The sequence below is a fragment of the Dermochelys coriacea genome, chromosome 4 (genome assembly GCF_009764565.3).
Source record: "Dermochelys coriacea isolate rDerCor1 chromosome 4, rDerCor1.pri.v4, whole genome shotgun sequence".
Taxonomy (NCBI): domain Eukaryota; kingdom Metazoa; phylum Chordata; order Testudines; family Dermochelyidae; genus Dermochelys; species Dermochelys coriacea.
Window position 1 is genome coordinate 102573228 of NC_050071.1, and position 14840 is coordinate 102588067.

Here is a 14840-nt window from a genome sequence, read left to right on the forward strand (position 1 = left end):
CTTGCTTTGCACTGTTCATGGTTTTTACATAGAGTGTTAATGTGCCTTGTTTCAAAGCAGTTAACTGTGACATAACAAATCTGCTGCCACATTGCTCTGTCATGGGTCTATTGCTTCCCACTTGCTGGGGGTAAACCAGACATGCATTCAATTTTTACTTCTGTGTGTCTTTATATCATTTGTAGTGGCCATCTTGAAAATGGATGCCTTGTTTAGCTGGCCATAAAATATGGCCTTGGGTATTCTCAAGTTGGCCCTACAAGCAAGATGTCTAGACCCATGCAGCTGAGCTTTCATGAGCATGCTTTAAATGCTAGACATCCAACAACAATTAAGGATTTTGATATTAGGAATCTTTTCCCACCACTTGACACTGTAAATCCTATTTCTTGGGGCACCTTGGGCTGAGAGTCACCTTGTCACCATCTGCCTCCAGCTCTTGGGAGTCCTGCCCGTGCTAGCTGGGTGTTAGGTCCCTAATACTATCAGCCTATCCATCACTAAAGCACTCTCCTTTGGGCTACTGTCTTTACCGGGTGGTTGACAACAGATGGACCCCAGCCGGAGTCCCATCAAAGTGTTCCCCTGTGGTATACAGCCCGTGATCACTGGACACGCACAGAAATCCCAGATCTTCTGGTTCCAAAGGAGCAGTATACCACAGTCTACCAGTTTCACGTTAGACCATCACTCCTGTATTATGCCCAGTACTTATGTTCCATTATAAAACAAAAAAATAAGAAGAAAATAAAAAACAAGTGTGAGAGATGGAAATACATACATACATAGATATAAAACAATATCATAATATGCTTTCAAGAGACTAAACTTAACTCACAAGATATCCCCCTATCTCCTACAAACTAGCTTACTCCTTATTATCCTTAATGACTTCCGTGACATTTCCCTTCTTGAAAACTCCATTTTTTTTCTTTCTGTTCCAGTTTGTTGGTTATTCTGATACTTAGCAGTAATGATTCTTCCATTCTCATAAATCAGAAGATCAAGATCTGGTGTTTTGCAGTAGAATACAAATATCACACAATGGCTTCATTAGAAAATATATATTGAAGACATGGATATACTATAGGATTCAGTTTTTTTATTTATTTTGATATACTTCTGTACTATTGTTTATAAAGCTCCATTCTAACCAAGACTCTGTTACAACAAAAACACAATACATACATTTATCTGTCCTGCCCCACACAATCCCTATCTCTTCAAATACAGACCACCCATTGTTAAATATTCTCTTCCTCCATCAACCAGTCCAAATCTGTCAAATCACCATATGAGGAAAGGCCTGAAAAAAAATAGATAAGCCTTGCAGCATGCTCTGAAGGTCAACAACTCCAGGCTCCAATGAATGAAATTTCACAGTCAAGTATTCCTTAAACAAAACATTGACTCTTTCCATTTTCAACTTGGGAGTCTGATAGCATGGGTAGCCTAGTGATCACAAGAATAGTGATGCTATATGTGGAGGGAGGACGACTCTCACCTCAGATAACTAGATACCAAACCATTTAGGATCAATAGATAAAACCAGCGCCTCAAACTTCACCTAGAAACCAAGCAGAATCATATATAGACTAATATTTTAAATGGTTGTACACTTCCTATTGTTCTCACCATTATAATGTGCAATGAACTTGATTACTACATTATGTTTTTGTTCCATTTTATGAACAATTATTTATGCTTTGCAGGGTTCATGCTTACTAAGAAACTGAACTCTGAAAATAGACAGTAACCTATCTTTTTTTTTATTACTTCCTACCTCCCTATTTGCCGCTTTTGTATATCTTCTTGTCATTTTTTCTTGCCATTTCTTGATATCATACGTTCCCTTTCTATCTCCGTAACTTTGAAACCCTTCCCCTACTGATTTTTAATTTAAAACCTCATGTTATATCCCTTAGAGAAGATGGAAAATTGGATACCAAAGTCAGCACCAGAATAAAAACAGTGAAAGACAAGGTGGGTGAGGTAGTATATTTTATTGCACCGTCTGTTGGTGAGAGACAAGCTTTCAAGCCACACAGAGCTTGTCTCTCTCACCAACAGATGTTGGTCCAATAAAAGATATTATCTCACCCACCTTGTCTCTCCAATATTCTGGGACTGATGCACCTATAGCTATAGTGCATACAAGAGTGGAAGACGTTCTGGAAGAATAAACATCTGGTGAGACGGGACCAAAATCTGAAGACTAAATTCTGATTCTTACAACACCCCTTACATTTGGTTTCTGTTAAATTATGGCTGTGAAATAATGGACATTCAAATACTGAATAAAGAACCTAAATTATTCAGATTATGGCATTATACAAGAAATCTGAAAATATCATGGATAAACTGTGTAACCACTGAAAAAAATATTGGAGATCATTGAAACTCAGCAAACACTAGTCAGAGGTAAAATTATAGAACCGTAGGCTTAGAAAGGACTGCAAGGATCATCTAGTCTAACCCCCTGCCAAGATGTAGGATTTGTTGGGTCTAAACTATCCAAAACAGATGACTATCAAGCCTCTTTTTGAAAACATCTAGAGAAGGAGCTTCCATGACTTCCCTAGGCAGTTTGTTCCATTTTCCTACTGTTTTAACTGTTAGGAAGTTTTTCCTGAGATTTAATCTAAATCTGCTATGCTGTGGTTTGAACCTGTTCCCTCTTGTCCTGCCCTCTGTAGAAAGAGAGAACAATTTATCTCCATCTTTTTTATGGCAGCCTTTCAAGTATTTGAAGACCACTATCATGTCCCTCCTTAATCTCCTCTTTTCCAAACTAAAAGTACCCAGTTACTACAACATTTGTTCATAGGGCTTGCATTCCATTCCTCCGATTATCTTTGTGGCTCGTCTTTGGATCCTTTCAGTTTCTCTACATCCTTTCTATACATTGGTGACCAAAACTGGACACAGTATTCCAGATGAGGCCTAACCAGTGCTGAGTAGAGTGGTACTAACACCTCCCATGACTTGTATGCTATCTCTCTGTTAATGCAACCTAAAATTGCATTTGCGTTTTTTGCAACAGCATCACATTGCTGACTCATGTTGAGGTTGTGGTCCCTCGGCCCGCGCTGCTTCCCGCAGCCTCTATTGGCCTGCAGCGGTGAACCGCGGCCAGTGGAAGTCGCGATCGGCCGAACCTGCAGACACGGCAGGTAAACAAACCGGCCGGGCCCACCAGAGGCTTTCCCTGAACAAGCAGTGTCCCAAGTTTGGGAAACACTGCTCTAGGTATTCACAAATTGAACATTTTATACATTGTTCTAGTAACTTCCCAGGTATCAGAGTCAAGCTGACGGGTCTATAGTTCCCTGGCTCCTCCTTTTTCTCCTTTTTAAAGATGGGTGGTATGTTAGCCTTTTCCCTGTCTTCTGGGACCTCTCCTGTCATCCATGAGTTTGTAAATTTTATTGCCAGTGGCTCTGAGATTCCTTCAGCACTCTGGAGTGAATAGCATCTGGCTTTGCTGACTTGAATTTATTCAGATTAGTCAGATGATCTCCGATGTATTCAGAGAACAGAGAAATTCTATTTGCAGGGCATATTTTAAGATGTTCAATGGGCAATGTGTATTTACAGGCACTGGAAGTGACAGAAGAACATGAGGCAGAAAAATATTTTGGACAGACAGTGTTGTAACCTGGATGGATCAAAAAAACTATTCATCCACAAAGAGACAAGCAGAAGATCATAAAGAATGGGCTACCATGGTTTCAGACCTCCGGTAATGGAAATGCCACAAAACAATAAGTATGCTCTTTTTAATGCTACTCCTAATGATTTGCTGTTTATTCTTTGAAGAGCAATGTTTTGTCTCAATCAGAGCTACGAGGAGTTTACTTATTTGTATTGTTGTTTGTTTGTTTTTACTGCTCTGTCCTTCTATTACTTCTCCCCTGTGCTCTGCATCAAGAGCACTACATAAATAAGTATAATTAAAGGTTTACTTTAACTAGAAGGAAAGGAGACTAGAAGATACAGTCCTTAACTAGCTGTTTATGCTGTTGATTTTCTTTGAAATATTTGGAGGTTAAAAACAAATCCAAGTGAAAGAAGATTGCAAGCATGGTGATAAAACTGACTGCAATCTTTATGACCATGAAGAAAGTTTTGCATTTCCTCTAAACTAGCTAAGTACATTCCCCATGCAATAAGTTAGCTCCCAGTTTTGGACGTAGGGAACATTGCTGGGGGCATGTGTCAAAAGGCTTGGTGTATTACTCTCCAAAGTATTCATAAAGGCTTCCCCATACCATGTTGGAGACCAAATATAGCTGATATAAATTCCATACCCTGTCAGTTAACCATGGCACATAAAGATTCACTTAAAATGAATACTGCTAAATAACAAAATAATTAACCAATACCAAAATAATCCTACCCTGTGTATGAAAGTTTGATTTTTCTGTGTGGGTAGTTTTTTGAAGCTAGAAAGGCACAAAAAAATAAAAAGTCACATGACTTAAAATATGAACTTTTTTTAACTCTAAGTTGTAACTGATTACAATTCAAACTAGATAACATTTATTTGAAACTCCCCAGAAAATTCAAGTTTTACTCAGATTATATGGTGAAAATTTGGGGCAGATATCCTTTGTTTTTCATACAAAAACAGAGAGGCTGAACTGCTACTTTACATGTACAATAGAAGGCGGCAAATGTGGCATTGGAACAGTTGCACTATTTTGTTTAGAACTAGGAAATACATGGGAAATGGAGTGCTATAGAGCCTCTGAACAAGTCTTTTTTTTGTTACATAAATTATTTCATCTAAATACAGTGACTTACAACAAGTGATAAGATATTTTTCCAACTATGATCCATCCTTTCCCCAACTGTATACGCATGAAAACACTTTGTGCTTTGAGTTTTGTATGTGTTGATGTTTTTTAAATACTATTGCCACTTTTAGATCCAAGTGGCTAGTCAAAGATGGGCACCTTGGGGATGTTCCAGTTGGAAGCAGAAATTCATGGCATCTAGTATTTGATGCAATCTTGTTGAATTACAAGAAATGTACAAAGTCCTGCTTCTCTGAATGCAAGAGGAACCAAGAACTAAACGAGCAGTTTTGTAGTTTAGTGTCCCAAGCGTCCATAGCCAATGTACAATCCCTGCATCAACATGAGACTTCCTGTGTGACCGGGGCAAGTCATTTAACCTATCCTGTGCTTCAAGTTCTGTATTTGTAAAATGAGACTAGTAGTTTCCTAAATCACAACGATGTTGAGGAGCACTCTACTACTACAATCATAAGAACTACAGAAGTATTCGTGTGTTGGTTGTGAAGATGGCATGTGAGAAGAGATTAGATAAAATAACAGAAGATAGAAGGAACAAAACCAATGTGCTGCCTTTTTATTATGCAAGAATAAATTTTAAAATACCTTTTCTTTAATATATAATTATTAATTTATACTCTGTTATGCCTTTAATATGAGTATCTCAAAATATTTGCAAACTGGGTAAGTAGTATTATCCCAATGTTATTGATTATGAACCAGAGGCACACAGAGGTCAAGTGACTCACCTTCAGTCTTATAAAGATCTAGTGTCAGGTTAGGAATAACACCTAGTCCCAAACTAGGTCTCCCAGTACATTGAACTAACCATTAAACATTACTGCTTACTATTATCACATGGATATCAGTGATGAGCGAAATAACTTAGTAAGAGTCAAAGAAAGATTCTACTTTAAATGACTAACAACAAAAATGCAGTTACACAGGTTAATTAAAAAAAGTTATTAAAACTACTAATTTTCATGGAGGGCATAAGTTATAAGATAGGGCATAAAATAATGACTAGCAGGTATAATATACCAACTTAATAGGAAATTTCCTTTCATAATATAGTATTACATTAGGTCAGGTACTATAAAGGCTTCGATCTTCCTATGAAGAAACCAGTCTTGACCACTGCCAACACACCAATTTAGTATGGTATACTATGGCAATTCCTATGCTCCTCTGTAGTGATAGATGAGAATAGACTGGTTGGTTCCAGCAGTGTATTCCAGAAGAGGTGCTAGTTTGTTCTCTTTTTTTCACCAACAGTCCCTAACAAGTAGGCTTGCCCTGAAGGTGACCATATTTTTTTTTTCTTTAGCACCACATCCTCGCTTTATGCATCATGCTAACTTACCCTGATTATTAAGAATAAAGTGGAATTTACAGTTAGAGAAAAAAGTGGTTTATTTTTCTTTTAAAATTCAGATGTCAGACAAAGGTACTCTAGATGATTAAGGGTCTGATTCTTACTTAAAGTGGGCCTTATTCATTATGAATAGTATTTCATTAAGAACTCAGGAGTTGAAAGTGACATTCTAATTATTGTATCATTTATGTATTTTACTTGAGAATTTGTTTTGCTGCTTTGGAAATAAATTAGTTATTTCTTTAAAATATTCTGCAGGGGAATGAGCTACTACTGTAAAGGGAAAAAATGCTAATACTGCTCGATGAACAAAATTATACATGTTTGAATTACTATATTTTAAGATATCTTTTAGCAGAGGGAAAGAAATTTTAAGAAATAATTTCCTATTATATACCAGTTCCCTCCATATTAGCATTGTGTGACAATATCTGAAATACTGGAAAACACATCAAAAATATAAAATCTGTAAAAAGGTTTTCAAAGCCTTGAAATCAGTAACTGGAAATATTATGATGTTCTGTCTGTATAGGTACAGTGTATGTGGGTGGTGGGGGAAGATGGATTTAAAATGTATTCTACTACTGCAACAAGATCAATATTAGAAAAAATGGCATTGAGATCAGCTAATGCTGCAGTTTCATAAAAATCTGAGCTATCAGGAGAATCTGAGAAGCAGAAGTTAATGAAAAATGGAGGATCTGGAAACTGATCCAGAAGCAATAACATAAGACTGATAGGCATTACATAAAGTGCCCTTTACAATGAGAGAGAGAGAGAAGGTCTCAGTGTGGAGAATATTTTGGAAAAAATGCTTCTGCCCATTTTCCAGTGTCAGTTAAAGGGTCATATTTCTATAATTGGAAAAAGCTCATCATTGTAAAAAAGCTCATCCTTATTGGAAGTCACCAGCTGGATTACAGATAGCGTTCTATGAACTGTTTATCTGAATATATGGGAGTTAGATAATAAAGAAATGCTTACTGTCAGTTGTGATGTAATTTTTTTAACATACTGAGTATATCAGTAAAGTATGTTTTCTGACTATATTGTTTGCCTGGGAAGTCCGCATGTTTATGTGCAAGCAAACAAAATGATGTAAAAAACCTAATAAGAACTGATTCTCTTTTCCCTTACAATGATACCATTTTGTGGAATGTCAGCAAAGCAGAAATAACTTGTTCACAACAGGAAACCTAGGGGTGGACCACTAAAGAGCTAAGTATGATTCTCTAAACTGTGCAAAATGCTACTAGTCACACCTCTCAAATATACATTGTTTTAAAAAAGGTCACTCTTTTTAGCTCCATAGTTAACTATATTCTATCCAAATTTGCTATTCCCTCCCTGTGCTCATTGAATATAAATTTTCATTCAATTTGAATGACCCCCACAACATTTTCAGTTTCTGACATGAATAATTTTTGTGCCTGAGGGGACTTTCTTACACATGGTGTTCCACATTTGGATTCTGGCAGATTTCCACTCATACCATCCACCCCTATTTCTTGCATATGTCTTTTTAAAACTTATAAGATGTAATCAGTAGTAATTTCACCTGCTTCCTAAACTGTTCCATAGAACCCTTCCAACAAGGAGAAGAAACATCTCTCAAATATATGACACAGTAAACAGGCCCTCCTATCTCTAGTGTATTTTAAACTTATTAACTCAACAATTATGGTACTGCCAATTCACTCCTGGACTGCTAAATCTCTTTCTCATCTACATTTCTTTTTAATTCCCACCAAATTGAAGGAAGACTTACCCATACTGAATACAGAAAGGAGGTAGCACAGATCACTATTTGGTCATATATAAAAGTAGATGTAATGCCCCTATTCCATACAAGATAGGTTTTGGTGCTGTAATTCCCCTTCCCTCCCCCTCCCCCCTTAAAAATCCTCACTTTAAGCATTTCTTTCACTCTGATATCAAGTTATATATTTAACATATCTGTCATAAAACCTTCCTTGACATTTAGCTGGAAATTTTTCAAAGGAACCATATAGAATATTAAGATATAATACAAACAAATGGCCCAAAGACTTAGATTTTGTACTGAAGCTCACCTTCCCTCACTTTCAGAGATTGAGATTTTTTGGAGATGTATGTCTACACTCTGATAAAACACCTCCAGCACTGAGTCTCAGAGCCCAGGTCAGCTGGCTCAGGCTTGGAGGGCTCCCAATGCAGGATTAAAATAGTAGTGTAGATGGTCGGGCTTAGGCTGCAGCCTTGGCTCTAAAAGACATTCTCTCACGCCAGAGTACCATTCTCTCACTACTTAGGGATAAAAAAACCTCTGTCTTGGCCGTGGTTGGCCCAGGCTCATGATGCTCAGACTTTGGGGCTAAAAATCATTGTATAGATGTTCAGGCTCGGGCTGGAGCCCAAGTTCTGGGACCGTAAACCTCTCTCGTCTCAGAGCTCAGGTTCCAGCCCAAGCTCAAATACAGTGTTTTTTCAGCGCCTGAACCTCACCAGCTCAAGTCAGCTGACATGGGTCAGCTGCAGGTCTTTTATCCCTGTGTAGACATAGTCTCAGAGCCCAGGTTCCAGCCCTACGCTGCATTTTCATAGGCCTGCAGTCTGAGTCAGCTAACCTGTGCCAGCTGGGGCTGTGCTGCAGATTTTTGTATTGCAGTGTAGATATATCCCTGGAAACTAAATTTCTGGAATACATTTTTAAAGCCTAAAGCCAATGGAGCCAGTTTTTTAGCCAAAGCCTAAAGCCAATGTTATGAATGGAGAAATGGAAGTTAGATGCTTTTAGCATGGCTCCTGAGACAGGAAGATGTTGCATACATAATAATGTCTCACTCACTTATCACCGTATATTAGTCAACAAGAGATTCTGTTAATGGTCTAGAACATGATATCACCCCACAAATTAAATCATATTTAGCTAATATCAATAATTCAGGCTATCTTTGGTGCAAGCAACCAACACTCAGGAACTTGTTAACACTATTCATCATCATGTTCCTATATCGCCTCCGGCATTTAGGGTCGTGACGAAGCTTCTCCACGCCTGTCTGTTTCTGGCAAGTCTTTCAGTGGTTCCCCAGCTATCTTATTGTGGTTGATTTTCAGTTCAATTTGCTGGCTGAATGTGTTGAGTCATTCAACAACTCGTTAACACTATTAGAATTGTATATTTAATAATCACTGTAAGCACTCTCCTTCAATACTTCTAGACCAAAAATATACTTTTCTGCAAACCAAGTGGAAGCCATTACAGTACTCCTCCCATAGGCTCATAGCAGGATTATCATACATCCTGGTTTTCCAGAACATTGCCTCTTTTCTGAGCCTCTGTCCTGGTGGATTTCTTCAAATAACAGGAAATGTTCTGTATTTTTGCAGAGCAAATGCTGTAGCTCAGAAAGAGCTTCGATTGCTCAATTCCCAATTGGTCCGTCCCTTGCAGCCACAGTTGCTGGATCCTGCCCACCCAAGCCTGACTCCCAGCCCTGGGAGAGGGTCCTGCTATGGAGACCACCTTTTCAAAAGGCCAAAATGGGACACATGCAGGAGCGCTTCACTCTGAGGCCTCGCCCCTGCTCCTCCTCTTCCCCCTAAGACCCTGCCCCTGGCCAGGCCAGAAGCCAGAGCCGGGCCATGGTAACAGGGAGCTGCCCAGGGAGCTTGGGCCACTGTGGGGAGTCCTGGACCCTCCACCTTCCCAAGGCATGGGGCCTGGGGTGCCCAAGAGCAGACTGTGGCCCTGCCCCCAGGGCGCACTGCCAGGGCAGGTGTAGGGTCCAGGATTCTGGGGCTCCCCACAGTGGCCCGGGCTACCTGAGCAGCTCTTACTGTGGCCCAGCTCTGTCTTCCAGCCTGGCCAGGGGGTGTAGTCTTGGGGAAGAGGAGGAGGAGTGGTGGGGCCATGTGTAGAGGTTTGGGGACTAAAGCCCAGTTCAGCATTACTCCACCAGGAAGAGGCTGGTGCTGCCTTGAGCCTCGGGCAGGTGCAGAACAGCACCACAGGGATTCTGAGACTAATGCTGTCCTGGTGTCATTCAGCCTGGGACTTGAACTCTGTGTTTTGGGACTGACCCACCCAATTCAGGACAGATGGTCGCCCTATATCCTGCAGGAAGGCACTGATTGATGGCTGTTGCTGTGGCCTGGGCTTGCACCTGCTACCATGACAGGGAGCAATGCTGCCCCCCACCTCGAGCGTAAGGTCCCAGGTACCCTGCCTCAGCACCCGCCAGGGTCTCCTTCTAGTATATATATATATATATATACACACACACACACACCCCTCCAGCACCTCCCTCTTCACACTCTCGTCACCCCTGGCAGTGTCCTCTTTTGGGAACCTGAAATATGGTAACCCTACTCATAACCCCTCTCTATCTAGCTATCTAGCGTAGAATTTTCAAAAGGATTCAGCTTTGGTCTAACTTTGTTCGCATTGCAGTTAATGGTAAAATGTCCGTTGACTTCAATGGGCAGCCCAGTTTGGTCAATGAAAAATCCCTCCTTATTAGCAGAGCTCAACATACTGAAAGGGGAACAAATAATCACCAATTGATCAATCTGGATTTAGGCCACAGAGGTCAACTTCACACAAATTATTTAAATTATTCAGTATTACATATTACCTTTAAAACGAGACATCATGATTATGATGTTTTGATATGTTGCAACTCTGTTAAATGGTACTTCCTTTTTGTCACTTTGAAAAGAATCTGCTTTGCAGTAGTACTAAATGGCTAAAGCTCCTATATATGTATAAAAACATGGCTGTAATTGGCTATACTCTTTCCTACAAATTACAATTCCTCAGTTATTTTGCTTTAGTTGATATAAAGCCTCTAGCTGAATTGTTGAGTTGCAGCCAGTGATTCACTGGAATTCAGTAGAATGCAGCCAGTAAGGCTTCGTCTCTAAGATGATGACTTATTAAAATATTTCTCTAACAGTCTACACCCTACTCAAAATAATTCACAGACTTAGGTGAATTGTCAGACAACAAGTTAACCAGGAGGAAACAAAATAGTTGCCATAATTCCCAAATCCTGCCTTCCATTACATTCTTGTTTGTATGTGTAATAACATTGACAATAGGGCCAATATTTGTTTAGGGCCAATATGTTTAAATTTACTTACAGCCCGAACAAGTGTCCATTCTGTTGATAGTAGTGAGGGGCATTTGGGAACTTTCAGGCAATGTGTTCTGTGCACTCATCTTCTTGCAAGGTTGGCTCTTTGTTTCTGTCAACCTGGTAGCAAAGGTGGTGGAGGCAGGGTATTGGTGGGTGGGTTGTCTGAAGGAAAAGAGTGGGGATGAAATACAAGACTTGTGGGAAGGGAGAAAGTAAGAGGCAAGACTGGAGTGAAGATCCTAATGCCATGTCTACACTACAAACTTATTTTGATCTAAGTTACAATGGCATCCAGCTGCCACAGTTGTTATATCACATGTGCACAGTACGTAACTTGTGTCAGCAGTGTGCTTCCTCACTAGGAGCACTTGTATCAATGCAGAGTTCACTGCACCGTGGGTAAGTATCCCACTGTACAACTTGCCACCATCCAGTGCAGTGTGTTTTGGGAAGTTGTTGCAATGCCTAATGGTGCTGAAATGAGTTTCCTTAATACAGTGTTCTCCATCCCATAATTTCATCTGCAGCTCATAATATTTTGCACCTTTCTTTTCAAAGTCCCACAAACCCACACATCCATCCTCGCTGTCAGCCATCTCTGACAGAAACATGGATCCTGCACAGTTCTGCACTATTGTTATGATCATTGCAAGCACAGGGCATCTGATTCTGCAGAGCCACAAGAAGTGCTGCAGGGAACAAGATGATTCTTTGAAGGCTAAATTGCTGTGGGACATAGAAAGAAACAATTCAAGGTTGTTGGTGGCATTCATGGGGCATCTGTAGACTGTGGAATGCCAGTTTTGGGCCTGAGAAACAAGTACTGACTGATGGGATTGCATTGTCACACAGGTTTAGGATGAGGAGCAGTAGCTGCAGAACTTTTAGATATACAAGGCCATATTCCTCGATCTGTGTGCTAAACTCACCCCAGTCCTCCAGCGCAAGAGTACCAAAATACTATGGGGGCACTTATTCCTGCCCACTCCGTCCCAGTTTTTCACACTTGCTATCTGATCACCCTAGACACAACCTACCCCCTCACTCCCATGGCTTATGAAGCTGTATGCTGGCCATTTTGACAGCGCCAAGAAGCGCTTCAACTACAGGCTCAGCAGGTGCAGAATGACAGTGAAATGTGCCTTTGGTCATTTGAAGAGTCACTGGCATTGTTTACTTCCAAGATTGGATCAGTGAGAAAAAAAATATCCCAATGGTTATAGCTGCCTGCTGTGTCTGTGAAATATCTGAAGCAAAGGGGGAAAAGTTTCCGCTGAGCTGGAGGGTGGAGGTGGAATGGCTGTCTACTGAATTTGAACAGCCAGATAAAAAGGCTGAAAGAAGAGCTCAATGGGGAACTATACAGCTCAGGGAGGCTTTGAAAGACCATTTTAATAGTGAGCCAGAATAGTGTGTTGCTGCTGTAATGTGCTCTCCCTGGCCTCTCTCTTTTGCAGCCTGGAATGAATCTTGCAACGATTGCTGTGTATGTAGGAATATAACATTGCCAAAGCACCTATTAATATTGTCTGTGAGTGATGTTATGGGTTCTGTGACAAAATGAAGTAACAGAAAACTGGTGTGTATCAGACCAGCTCAGCACCAGACAGCATATGTTGTGAACTAATAAAATGAATCTTGAACCAAAAAAAAAAAGAATTTTATTCTATAACATGAACCAGGCAATTAAAAAAAACATTTAAAAGTTAATGACTTAAGGGAACAGAACTTATGAAGGGGAAAGAACACACATTTCCATTTCCAACAGTGGCTTTCACAGATGAGCATATGTGAAACTATGATTGTCTTTAATTTCACCTAACGTGGAGTGATTGGGGTAGTGCAGCGACTCCTGATACCATGTGGAATGTTGAGGCGGGTATAGGAAGGTTCCAATATTGAGTTCTCTATGGGATATAGAGGGAGGTGAGCACAAGATAGTTGATCCTGCAGGTCTACTAGAGTCCGTAGCATCTCTGGTGCCTGAGGAGCCTCATTGTGTCCTTGTGCATCTCTCTCTCATTTTCCTGCTTAGACCCCTGGGCCTTTCCCTTCTGCATTTTTTCCTTCACCATGTTGTCTGCAAGACCCTGGTCTCACTCTCTGATGCAGCACAGGCGTGCAAGATCTCCTGGAAAATGTCATCCCGAGTCCTCTTCTTTCTGTTCATCTGGCTCAGAGATTCCGTTGTTATACCAATAAAATAAAAACCAGCAGGATCTTATTAAAGGGGAAAAGGCAAAATACCATGATTATTGTGAATACAGAAAGAATCATAGTAAGCAGTTAGTTATAGCTATAACATTCCATTCAATCTCATATTTATTCACACATTCATTCATACACACACACACACACACACACACACACACACACACACAGGTTCTGCAAGGTTGTTATCATAGTTACCAGCCTTAGAGCTGCTCATGCCAAGCCACTGGCCAGGTGGCCTGGACATGAGGAGGGAGCAGGGCCTAGTCAGATGCTCATCTGATGCTCCTGGAAGTTGGTTTGCAGAATCAGACCCCAAAGTTCTCACTTTCTAGAGTCCATTTTTATAGGAATTTCTTCCTATGCCAGTCTATGGGAATTGCTTCATCATGCTGTTGCTGAATCAATCAGCAGATGGCACATTCCTGATGGCTCCGTGCTGCCAGATGTTATCTTGTTCTTTGGTTCTCCCATTCTTGAGGCTGTCGAGTGGATTCCAGTCCGCCCTCCGTGGGTCCTCTGGTTATTTCCACTTGACGCCTTCTTCAGTCGATGGACACTGGATTCTTAGGCTGGCACCTCCTTGATCATTCAGTTATTATCCACACCAAGCGTCCATCCACATACATCCTCTATCTCTATTTTAATCACAATTGTTAACAAAGTGAGATGAATACAACAAAAGGGTGGGGAGTCTCTGGGTGCTGTTTCTGTTGTTACAGAGTATTGCTTTGAGTCTCTCTCTGTGTGAGTAGTTGTTGTTACAAAGAATTGCTTTGAGAACAGACTCTGTCTCAGAATGTACTAACACAATTAGAGCTTGCAAGTTTCACACATAGAGGGAGAGAAACAGTACCAAAGACCAAGAGACCTCTTAACCAGTAATACCCTGGAATTCAAACCATGGGGAATCAAACTCATTTGTGACTTTAATATGATCCAACAGCAGGGGTGTGGGGCGGGTGATCCTGAAGGCCACAATGGCAGCAGCTGCAGATACTGCACACAGAGTTACCATTGGCAGTGTATTTATGATGGAAATCAAAATTTAGGATGCTGAACTCACTCCCCTTGCTCCCGTAAGATTGTAAGCACCAAATTCAGATTTCTTCTTGGGACTGATGCAACACAGCACCAGCCATGGTGAATATGGCCGGTGCGGGGTAGAATCAGCAGGAAATAGATCACAGGGATGAGTCTTGTAGGACAGGGTAATGGCACTGAATAGTGGCATCATTATCCATAGGCGGTGGTGATTTTAGCTGATATCTCACTCCTGAGGGTAACAGAGGCAGAAAGCGCGCAGCTGCTGCTAGTGTCCCAATGCTGCCCAGG

The 14840-nt window shown here is 40.6% G+C and overlaps 1 long non-coding RNA gene across 1 annotated transcript; it reads left to right on the forward strand.

Annotated features, from left to right (window-relative positions):
- The first annotated feature begins 2702 nt into the window (after positions 1-2702).
- On the forward strand, positions 2703-5515 carry LOC122460072. The gene is made up of 2 exons (XR_006281137.1): positions 2703-3173; positions 3598-5515. It is a non-coding gene; the product is annotated as an uncharacterized LOC122460072 (long non-coding RNA).
- Positions 5516-14840: the final 9325 nt, after the last annotated feature.